Raw genomic sequence first — 10,819 nt, 5'->3', positions numbered from 1 at the left:
CCTGCGACTTGGGAGAAAGAGGAGGTCTGACTAAACTAACTAATATTTAGCAATACCACGGTAAAGAGCGGCGATGCGTCGCGCAGAACTATGAACGCTGGATGACAAGGCCGAATATGTTTCGACGATGTAGTCGATTATTGTAGAAGAAATGCTTCGAAAACACATGAAAATTAGAAGTGGGTAAACATATCTGTCTGGAAATAACAATCCTACGCTCTTGACGGAGGTAAAAAAATTGGGAGCGTACCTGCTTCTTTCGTTGCCAATGTGGACTAAAGACGATAGTCCTCTGGCACCCCTGTCAAGTCAATGGATCCCTTCTCTTTTCCGCTCACCTCTTGGGCTGTTCCTCTCCCCTCTCGCTCCTCCCAATATAAAAACTCTAGAGGTTTTCTCAAGTCAATTTAAATTTACCGCGTTCCACTGCTCCAAGTCGGGTGTCTCGACGCCAGCGCTGCCGTACGGCGGGGACGCGCGGGAATCGAGGTACGCTACTACAACGTTTATAGAACCACGTTGTCCTGCTCCACGTGCGTTCCAAGCGGAACATGGAACTTATCTAGCTGAACCTTGCGTTACCGCTGCCGTTTGATTTCTTAAAGGCTGCGTCTAATCTCGCGGCAACCGTGAGAATTCAATCCGGTGGGTTCTCACGGCAGTTTCCATAAAAGCTGGCTGGCCTAAATTTCGTTGAATAATATTTCCTCCCACTGTAACCTAACATAGCCTAACCTCACCGATCCTAACCTAACCTAACCTAACCTAACTTAACTCAACCTAACGTATCATAACCAACCCCAAATCCATCCAAGCTGCACCAAACCTAACCTAACCCAACCCCACGACACAAAATACAATATCTAAAACCCAATCCAACCTATTCTAGAAGTCCTGTGCGTCTATCTCCTGATATAACAAGCAGACTAAAAAAAGCATTAACAAAATTACCATAAGCGAAAACTTACAAAATTCTGAAAGCTAAAAAAAAAAAAAAAAAAAGGTTCCGCCAACCCGCGCTTCAACCTGAGCGTTCTCGTTTAAAAGCAAGTGCTATATGGTTCGCGCCATCGGAGCAGTTGCAGCCATTAGTTTTTTGGGGAATATTTGTCCCATAGATGCTCCGGGTGGCATGCTTAGCCAATCAGAGGCGGCTGCCGTGAAAAATTCCTGACCGTAATTCTCACGATTGCCGTGATAAATAGACACTACCTTTCCGAAATTCCGCGAGGAGCTACAGCGGCGCGGGCAACAGCAGGCGAATGAGCGAATTTTTTTTTCTGTAGTGGATGTAGTATTGCATTTGGCTGCGTCTAATCTCACGTCAACCGTGAAATTCTCACGGCAGTTTCCATTAAAGCTGGCTGGCCTAATATTTCCTGAATAATATTACGTCCCAACGTAACCTAACATGACATCACCTCACGGAACACAACGTAACCTAACCGAACGCGTCGTAACATACCCTAATCCAACCCACCTTCAACAAACCTAATCTAACCCAGCCCAACGGCGCAGAACACAAGCTGTATTAAACGCAATTCAACCCGTTCTAGAAGTCCTGTGAGTCGATCTCTTGATATAGTAAAAACCAGAGTAAAAAAGCATTAACAAAATCACAATGACAGAAAAATCTCGAAAGCTAAAAAAAAAAAAACATCGCAATGTAGGACTCTAACCTCAGCCGTGTCGTTTAAAATCAAGAACTTTACCAGAGCGCTACAGGGCCAGCTGGAAACCCCTTAATATTTATCCTGTAGAATGTCCGGGTAGCGTGCTTAGCCAATGAGAGGCGATTGCGTGAGAAATTTCTGCCGGTAATTCTCAGTTTCCCTGATAATAGACACTACCATTGCATTTGCTATCGCAAAAATCAAGCATTCATGAATTTTTTAATAAAAGAACACTTTAAATAACACTTATGCATTGATTTTTACCTCATATGTGCGTAATGCTTTGTTTTTGTTCAACAATGTGGGCAAGTATTAACATTGCCATGGACTTAGACATTTAGATTTGGCGGTGGGTATATAATCCTCTTTTGCGCATTGTATTTCATGTTGGCCGGGTGGCTGAATCGAGTGACAGACAGACAGACAGATAGACATACAGACAGACCAAAATTTCCGCGTTTAAGTAGCCCTAGAAAGACTATCGCCTCTACAATGATTAGAACAATGCATCGAGCGTGGAGAGCGCACCTTACGCACACGCTAAAACGCCTCCTACGCGTTCAAAGACTAGACGACGCCCACCTGTGGTTGACGAGTGGACCTCTGGAAGCAGTCGTACCTAGGCGGGCCGATTAGAAGCAGAGGTCGGCCGGCGACTTCGAGCGTTCTAGGAATGTGCGCTCCTGACTGTGGGCGTGACTTGTGCCACGTCTCGAGGAACCGTCTGCCAGCGAAGCGGCCGGCACGCGACTTCTCCACGTGCTCACCTCGTCTTCCTCTTTGCCTTTCACCACCCATTGCATGCGGATGCTGTTTTACTTCAAATTACGGCTCGTTTCTCGTAAAGATAATCGCAGATAGCATTGCTGATTGTCATAAAAACGCCTTGTAGGTACGTACATGAATGCTTTTAATCTGACTCATTAAAATCATCATCGTCGTTTGCCATGTTGGCAGTTCGCCTGAAACATGACCAAGAAGATAAGGGTGTTGGGAAGAGAGATGCAGGGTCAAACATGTGGGTTGGAGACGCTCCATGTGCGAGCCGTGTCCTCATGATTCCGTTTCTGTTAAGATCAGCCCGATTCGAGGCTACTTTGTGCTCGCATAGCAATGGGTTCTATAAAAACGTGGTGACCACCATTCCTGCCAGGAGGCACAGATTTGGAGGTGTTTTGTGGGTTGCGCAATGTGTACATTCCTGGGGTGGTTGCAATTTCTTTGGTAATTCTCTTTAATCTTCGCTTTTTGGGTTGGTAAAATCGTTTCGTCCGATTTAATTATTAAGTTTTGTTCATTCCAATAAACAAGTCACCTATAATTTTTTAGTTTTTTTACCTTTTTGGCCAATCTCCTGGCAGGGTATGTGTCATTTAAGCAAGTAACCGACCAACAAGATTACGCCCACTATCCGCGTACCCCGAATTCTCATTTCGGCAGAACTCACAAAATTACTTGCAGCCGAAGTGGGGATCCCCAGCTAAACTTTGACATGCACAGGTCCCTTGGGTATTCGTGCTTCAGTGGGCGAATATAAAACTGAACACCGCTTCTTATGTAGCCATGGGTTCTCGTCGATGGGGCAGAGGTAGTATGGGTCTCTGACTTATTTGGCCTTAGTTTATTATTCCCGTCCTTCTTTCGCTTGGAGCCACAACATTGGCCTTCTACCACAGAACTGGGCCTGCAGACCACTCTTCCCCACTTTCTCCTAGGTTTAGCCGAAGTCAAACTGGGTTTCTCCCTGGTTACCCTATTTGTATTGCAGGCGTCTATCTTGAAATCCGTATACAACTTGTCCGCGACTGTAAACAGCTTGCATCTCTAGTTACACTAGATACTGCAAAAGTGTATGACAGCGTACGATATCCTGTGTTTCTGTCAAGGTAAGAGAAATTGAACTTCCTAAGGGATATATATCATGCCTTTATGAATTTATAAAAGACAGTAATCTAAATTTTCTAAAGTAAATGATTCACCTTTCCATGTGAGATAAGCAGAGATCACTTCAAACTTTTCTTTACAGTTGCGAGCATGCGCAGATGATTTTTGAAGCCACTTGACTCTTTTTTTCTGCGTCTGCGGGAAATTGTCCGCAATGGCGGTGTCCGAGTGGTTTTCATTGCAAAGTTGTATAGCATGTTTTTATGAATTTCAAAAAGACAGGAAGTTCAAATGTGTGGCTGGCAACTTTTTTTCCTCTCGGCGGCTGCAGGCGTGAGGTATACGGCAGGGTGCTCTCCTTTCTGCGCTTATTTCTTAACGTCGTGTTACTTCCTGTCCGTGGGGTATCCGGTGTCCATACATATTTGTGTGCCGACGATATTCCGTTTTTAAAGACGATAGTCTTTCTTAGGCTACTTAAACCCGGAAATCTTGGTCTGTCTGTATGTTTGGGACTCGATTCAGACACCCGGCCAAAGTAAAACGAAGTCTGCGCAATAGTCTCATATACTCACAGCCGAATCTAAACGTCTAAGTCCTGTTTATATGTTCATACTTGCCAACATTGTTGAACAAGCACAAGACATTACGCAAACATAAGACAGGAAATTAATACACAAGAGATATTTACAGCGTTCCTATGTAAAAAAATCATGGATACTTGGTTTTTCTGAAGTCAAATACTACATCCACTCTGTCTTCTGCTGTCGCCTGCTGTCTTCTGCTGTCGCCCGCGCCAGTATTGCTTCTGGCGGCATTTTAAGAAATCAAGCGGCAATGGTTACGAAGCGTTCCACTAGATAGGTTCAACATTCTGCTTGGAACGTACGTGGAGTAGAGCAACGCGGTTCTATAAACGTTCAAGCAGGGCGCCTCGATTCACGCGCGTCTCCGCCGTATGGCAGAGCTGGCATCGGGGCACCCGGCCTGGAGCAGTGGAGGTGGTGGTAAAAACGTTTATTTGAGCTTTAGGGGAGAGGGAAGGGGAAGTGGTCAGCCTCCCATGTCCAGGAGGCCGCGAGCCCGCGCCGATTCCAGAGCTCGTTTCACCAGGCAGAGCTGCTGCTCCGGTGACGAGCTGGTCAGAGCGGACTCCCACTGCTCAAGGGTGGGGGAGTGAAGGGGGGTTGGGTGCTGCGGGCAGGAGAAGACTAGGTGGAAGGTGGTAAGAGGAAGGTCACACGTTTGGCAGTTATGGGGGAAGAGGGATGGGGAGATGTGTGAGAGAATCGTGTGATTGTAGAAAGTTTCCGTCTGAAGGCGGCGATAGACATAGGCTTCATGTGGGGTAAGGGATGGGTGGGGAGGAGGGTACCTTCTTCTGTTGTTTGTGTAGTGGGAAAGGATGGAGCTATAGGTAGAGTCCAGCGGTGTTAAGGTGGTGCTTGCAGAATCTGGACGTCCTGTGGTATCTAGCCTTGCAGAGGGGAGTGCCCGGTTGTGGAGAGCGCGGGCTGCGGCATGGGCCGCTTCATTCCCAGCAAGACCAGAGTGGCCAGGGGTCCAAATTATTGTTATTTCTATTTCTTCGGGGAGACAGTGAAAGATGGGAAGAGCTTGAGGGGGTGCCAGGCCAGCTTGATACCACCGGCATGCTTGCTGAGAATCGGTGATGATGGTTAGGTAGGGCTGTTTTTGGTGGGTGGTGGTCGCATGAGCGACGGCGAGTGCCTCTGCTGTGGGAACTGGTAGCTGCTTGTAGGTGGCTGCAGTGGCGAGATGGCCCGTAGAGTCCAGGGTGACGAGGGTGGTGTGTGAACCGTTGGGAGTATGGGCGATATCCGTGTAGCGCGTTTGGGCGTCGGTTTCATACCGCCTTGTGAGTGTTCTGACACGAGCTTCTCGCCTTCCCCTATTGAACGTCGGATGCATATGTTTCGGGATTGGGGCGACCCTAAGCCGCTGGCGAATGTGAAGAGGGATGCGTTGAAGTTCGTGAGTTGCAGACGGGGTGGACCGCCCAATGGTGCGAAGCACGTTCCTGCCAGTGGGAGTAAGGGCCAACCGTTGTAGCTGTGAGGTTCGTTGGGCTTCCAGAATTTCACTGAGGGTATTATGCAGCCCAAGTTGGAGTAGACGCTCAGTAGAGGTAAATGTAGGGAGGCCCAAGGCAGCTTTGTAAGTTTTGCGGATTAGGGCATCCAGCTTGGTGGTTTCTTGGGGTCTGAGATTCACAAACGGGGTTCCGTAGGTGAGACGGCTGACCATGAGGGCTTGGACAAGACGGCAAGTGTCTGGCTCTTTTAGACCGTATGCCGATCCCCGGATTCGGCGTATAAGGTGGATGAGCTGGGAGACTGTTCGGTGCAGTTGGGGGAGTAGGGCAGAGCCTGAACCATCCCAGTGGAAGGGAACGCCTAATATCCTGAGCGTGGTAACTTGGGGGATAAAAGAGCCACTTATGGTGACCTGTGGGTCAGGGGTGGGCGCAGCCGGGCGGCCTCTTGTGCGGGCGCGGAGGACCAGTAGGGCGGACTTAGATGGCTCGCAGGTCAATCCCCTGGGCTGAAGGTAAGCAGTAGTGGTGTCGACTGCTTGCTGAAGGATGTCCTGTTGTGCACCGCTAGAGCCTTGGGTGGTCCAGAGAGTCAGATCATCAGCGTAGAATGCGTGGCGTAGGCCGGGAATGGCTAGCAGTTTGTCAGGGAGGTGAAGCAGAGCTATATTAAAGAGAAGAGGCGAAATAACCGATCCTTGTGGTGTTCCCTTTGCCGGGGTGTGGAAAGTAGGCAAGAGTAGAGGGCCGAGTGGAGCGCGGTAAATTTACACTGACTTGAGCAAACCTTTAGTGTTTCCCTTGGCAGGGGCGCGACGCAAGAGGAACAACATGAGAGGTGAGCGGGAAAGCGAAGGGAAGCATTTACTTGGCAAATCTCGACAAAGACTATCGTCTTTTGTCGACATTTGCAACGAAAGGAGCAGATACGTGGCCAAAATGCCCGCCGGGTGGGATCCGAACCCACGACCGCGTATTCTGGAGGTCGTGGGTTCGGATCCCAACCGGCGGGAATTTTTTTGTCAACTTTCTTTGTTTTTCAAAATTCTTCGTGTGTTTCAATGAACTACCGCATTCTCCTCTTTGCTCTCCGAGGCATTCTTGCCTGCCAACCCTTATTTCTGTCTTAATACAACCAGCGCCTCATTTCCCATTCTGAGTAGCTATCGCTATATATATATATATATATATATATATATATATATATATATATATATATATATATTGGTCGGGTATCTTGTTCACTGGGCCAGTTCAGCGTACAGCACAATGAGGGAGACGATAGCGTTTGTCCAGTTTCTTAGATTATTTAATACCCACCAGTTTCGAAAGGAGGACCTTTCTTCTTCGGGGGTTGTCTTAGAATAGACAGAAAAACGCTTATACACACTTTGGATCGAAGGGCTTCCCTTTCTCCTCCCCCTCGCCAATGAGAACTCTCGGGGAGAGTAAAAGAGCGAGAGAGTAACAAAAACATGTAACTATACTACAGAAGGTGGGAAAAAAGAGGAAGGGAGAGAGGAAGGTTGTAAATGGGAAGGAGGCACAGTTGCGGCATTGATTGACAGAACACAGACATATAAGGTTCAACCAATGTGCGTCTACAGAAAAAAAAGGCGTGCTGCGTAGAGAGAGAAAAAAAGATACATAACATTTGGAGAGTCGAAGCTCGAAAGCCTGAACGAAAAGGCTCTGGATGGCAGAGAGACATGCCAAACTCTGCCTACTGGTGATCAATCCAAAGTGTGTATAAGCGTTTTTCTGTCTATTCTAAGACAACCCCCGAAGAAGAAAGGTCCTTCTTTGGAAACTGTTGGGTATTAAATAATCTAAGAAACTGGACAAACGCTATCATCTCCCTTACTATATATATATATATATATATATATATATATATATATATATATATATATATATATATATATATATATATATATATATATATATATATATATACATGAGGGGCTCGGTGAAAATAAGACAGAAAATAAGGGTTGGCAGTCAAGAAAACCTCGGAAAGAAAAGGGGAGGTTGTGATGGGACATAGAAACAGATGAATTTTTTGAGTCACAAAGGAATTGGTGAAAAAATGCCCGCCGGGTGGGATCCGAACCCACTACCTCCAGAATACCGGTCTGGTGCGATAACCACTACGGTACCGGCGGGGATATTTCCCCAGCACTTTCTCGGGTATTTATGTTAAGGTATTTTTGTTTCCTGCGGGGTGGTAACCAGCGCCACTCGGACTACTCGGGGAAGGGTACCTTCTTTTTAACCCCCGCGCCGTGACTCGAGTGTCTACGACATGTCGAGAGTGGCCGACCAGCGTTGAACCCTCTTAAGCTACCTTTGGCACCAAGACTGCCAGAACAGAGACCCTCGCTATGCATGTAGCGAATCAGAAATTGGAAATGAGGGGCTCGGTGAATTAAGACAGAATAAGGGTTGGCAGTCAAGAAAATCTCGGAAAGCAAGCGGTAGGCAGACGAATGATGCCCCTACGCCTGTCTAATCCGTATGACCTATTTCAGCTGCATGAATGACATCTCGGGTAAGCTCAGTTCTGTTCCAACAGTTTCAAGAAGATTACACAAAGACGCATAGTAAATTCTGTCGTCAGTGCACGAGAGAAATTGTTCTGAATATGCAACAATGTTGCCCCAGGAGGCCAGAGAAAGTGTACCTGTGCAAAGCAGAACAAGCATTTTGTACCGTGGGAAAAATGGTTTTGCATCGTAGCCGCTACCTTTGCTACTAAGATATTCTTGGGCAGGCGGGCCTAAATAGAACAGGGCGTCAATAGCAAACTGGTGTTTTGGCAACAACAAGTGGTCATTCTGTTACCCACAGGCAGGGCTGAATTGCCACTTAATGTCTGGCGACTGCCTGATGTTTGCAAGGAATAAGACCCAGCTCTCCCGCGATTTATTTCTGCTGCTGAAGCACACCGACGGGTTAAGATGCCATAGCGTGCCATTTATGTGCTTGTAGAAGATATCTTAATTACGTAGCAACAAGCTCATGATTTTTATTGTTTTCTGTATGTATTTTTGGCGTTTCCAAGCCGGTTGCTCAAAACAACGATTGTAAATAGCTTTTTTTATGTTGCATGCAGTGCCGACGCTTGTGCATCCCATATCGGTTTGTTGTCTCCTGCCCTGCTGTAGCCCATAATACCCGTGAAAATTTTCCCAAGCTTTTACTGTAGGATAAGGAGAACCTTTTTGTGGCCGAGACAACAAAAGACAACGCTAGCCTGAAAGCGTACTACAATATTCCTTAGGTTGCGAGATTCCCCTATTATTCATCATCGTCCGCTGTAATAGCTTTTTTACGTGCACTGCAGGCGAAGTCCTCAGTACCATACTTGTAACCTTGCCTGTTTTTCGCCATCCGAATATATTATTTGCCTTTAAATTTTCTTGCTTCCCCTCCCCTCCGTTTAGTTATTTTACTTCTTCTAATCACGTTTCTCGGCAACCGTTCTGTTACTTGGATCATCTGTATATTTTTATTTCGCATTACATACCCGGCTTATGACGTCACTTCTTCGTAATGTCAGCTAGAATGCCTTCCATCAGAGTATGTTCCGCTATCGAAGACGCTCGTCTTACTCATATCACGCTTTTCGTGGCTCCTCAGACTGACCTATACATTTTCATTGTACGTTTTTTTTTGTGTGTGTGTCATGAGGGGTGATGGGAAGTAAGCGTAGATTATACGCTACTTATTTGTATTGGCAGTGGAAGAATACAGCTCGTTACTACACAGTGTTCGCCGAGAAAAATGTAATCTTTATCACAAACGCAAGGGCATCGAGCACTCCAATCTTCTCGGTCTCCTTTCGGTCTCTTTCTTCTAAGTAGGCGAAGACCGTGCCGAGGTCGCCCGCGGAATGCGGCCACCTCGACCGGACTCTCCAACGACACCGGTCGCGGAGCCCGCGCCTAAGGCGAGCCCGCCCCCAGAAGCGGTCGCGGCTGCGCTGATAGAAGAAATCCTGGGGACCCTGCAGCAGGACCTGTCCGAAATAATACAAGCACTCAGATATTGTCATAGAACATGCGCTCAATCTTCAGTGACAAGGCTAATCGTCTAATTAAAGCATTATATGCAAAACATCTTTTCACTTCAGTTGCCGAAGGGCTGCCAAGAAAATGACGGCAACAAAAAAAAAAAAAGACCTGCAAAAACGAAAAAAAAAAAATTGCAGTCCTACAGTGTAAGGTTTGGTTCGTTGATGAAGGTGGCTGGTGTCGCCGTGGAGTCGTGTAAGGACCCGATGACGAGACGAGGCAAGTAGATGCTGAAGAGAAGTCTATTTACGCACGATATTTACAAGGACTTACAGAAGACATGAAGACAACTCACGACAATAAAAACTGGATTGCAGTTAAACGGGTATCGCGGCACGATACCTGGTAGGGGCCCGGACGCCACAAAGGTGCCGCACCACCGCGCGGTTGAAGAGAAATTCGTGGGGCTCTGGCGCCCAGAAACCGCCAAGGGAGCAAGTCTTGATGCGACCGCTCTGGGCCGCAGCTCCGGACAAACCCGGCAAAATTGCGCAAGCAGGCGCAAGCGAAGCCGCCTTCGCACAGCAACACACGTACGAGTTAGGGTTTGACCCGACGGGGTCCATCGGCGCTGGCATCACTACACCTACCATACAAACGTGTCGCATAACCTGACAAAGATTGCTAAAAGTGCCAGAGTTGGTTAAACGTGCCCGAGTCAGCTTCTTGAAACACTTGAAACACTTGTTCCTTTCTGTACCAAAAAACATCAGCGGTTCATTCCATGAGTTGTAAACGTTCTTTATATTATCATTTTATCGCGTTGCAAAGAATATATTGGACAAACGGGCAGATTCCTGGCTGGCAGGTTAAGATAACACAGTTACAACGTTTAAAAATGCGTCAGTGGACATCTGGGCATATATTCGAGAGACTGGATGCGAGGTTATCTTTAATTGAACCATAATACTAGACAAAATAAGTAACAACCCACAAGAGATTATTGGAGCTCATAAAATGCCAAAGAAAAAAAATGAATAAGCTTCCGTCCTGTTGCGTTATGAGGAAAATAAACCGCTTATCTTGACAGTTAGTAAGCGAATCAGTAACATGTGCTGTATTCCTATGCCAGACGTAAAAGCAATAAACTTAGTTGAGAGTCTGCGCCCGCGTGTCTCGTCTTCGCTTCG

Source organism: Haemaphysalis longicornis, unplaced genomic scaffold, assembly GCF_048455015.1.
Source record: "Haemaphysalis longicornis isolate Haplotype H1 unplaced genomic scaffold, Haemaphysalis longicornis Haplotype H1 scaffold_1, whole genome shotgun sequence".
Lineage (NCBI taxonomy): Eukaryota > Metazoa > Arthropoda > Arachnida > Ixodida > Ixodidae > Haemaphysalis > Haemaphysalis longicornis.
The sequence above is the reverse complement of the archived record's forward strand: the minus strand, read 5'-3'. Positions refer to the sequence as shown.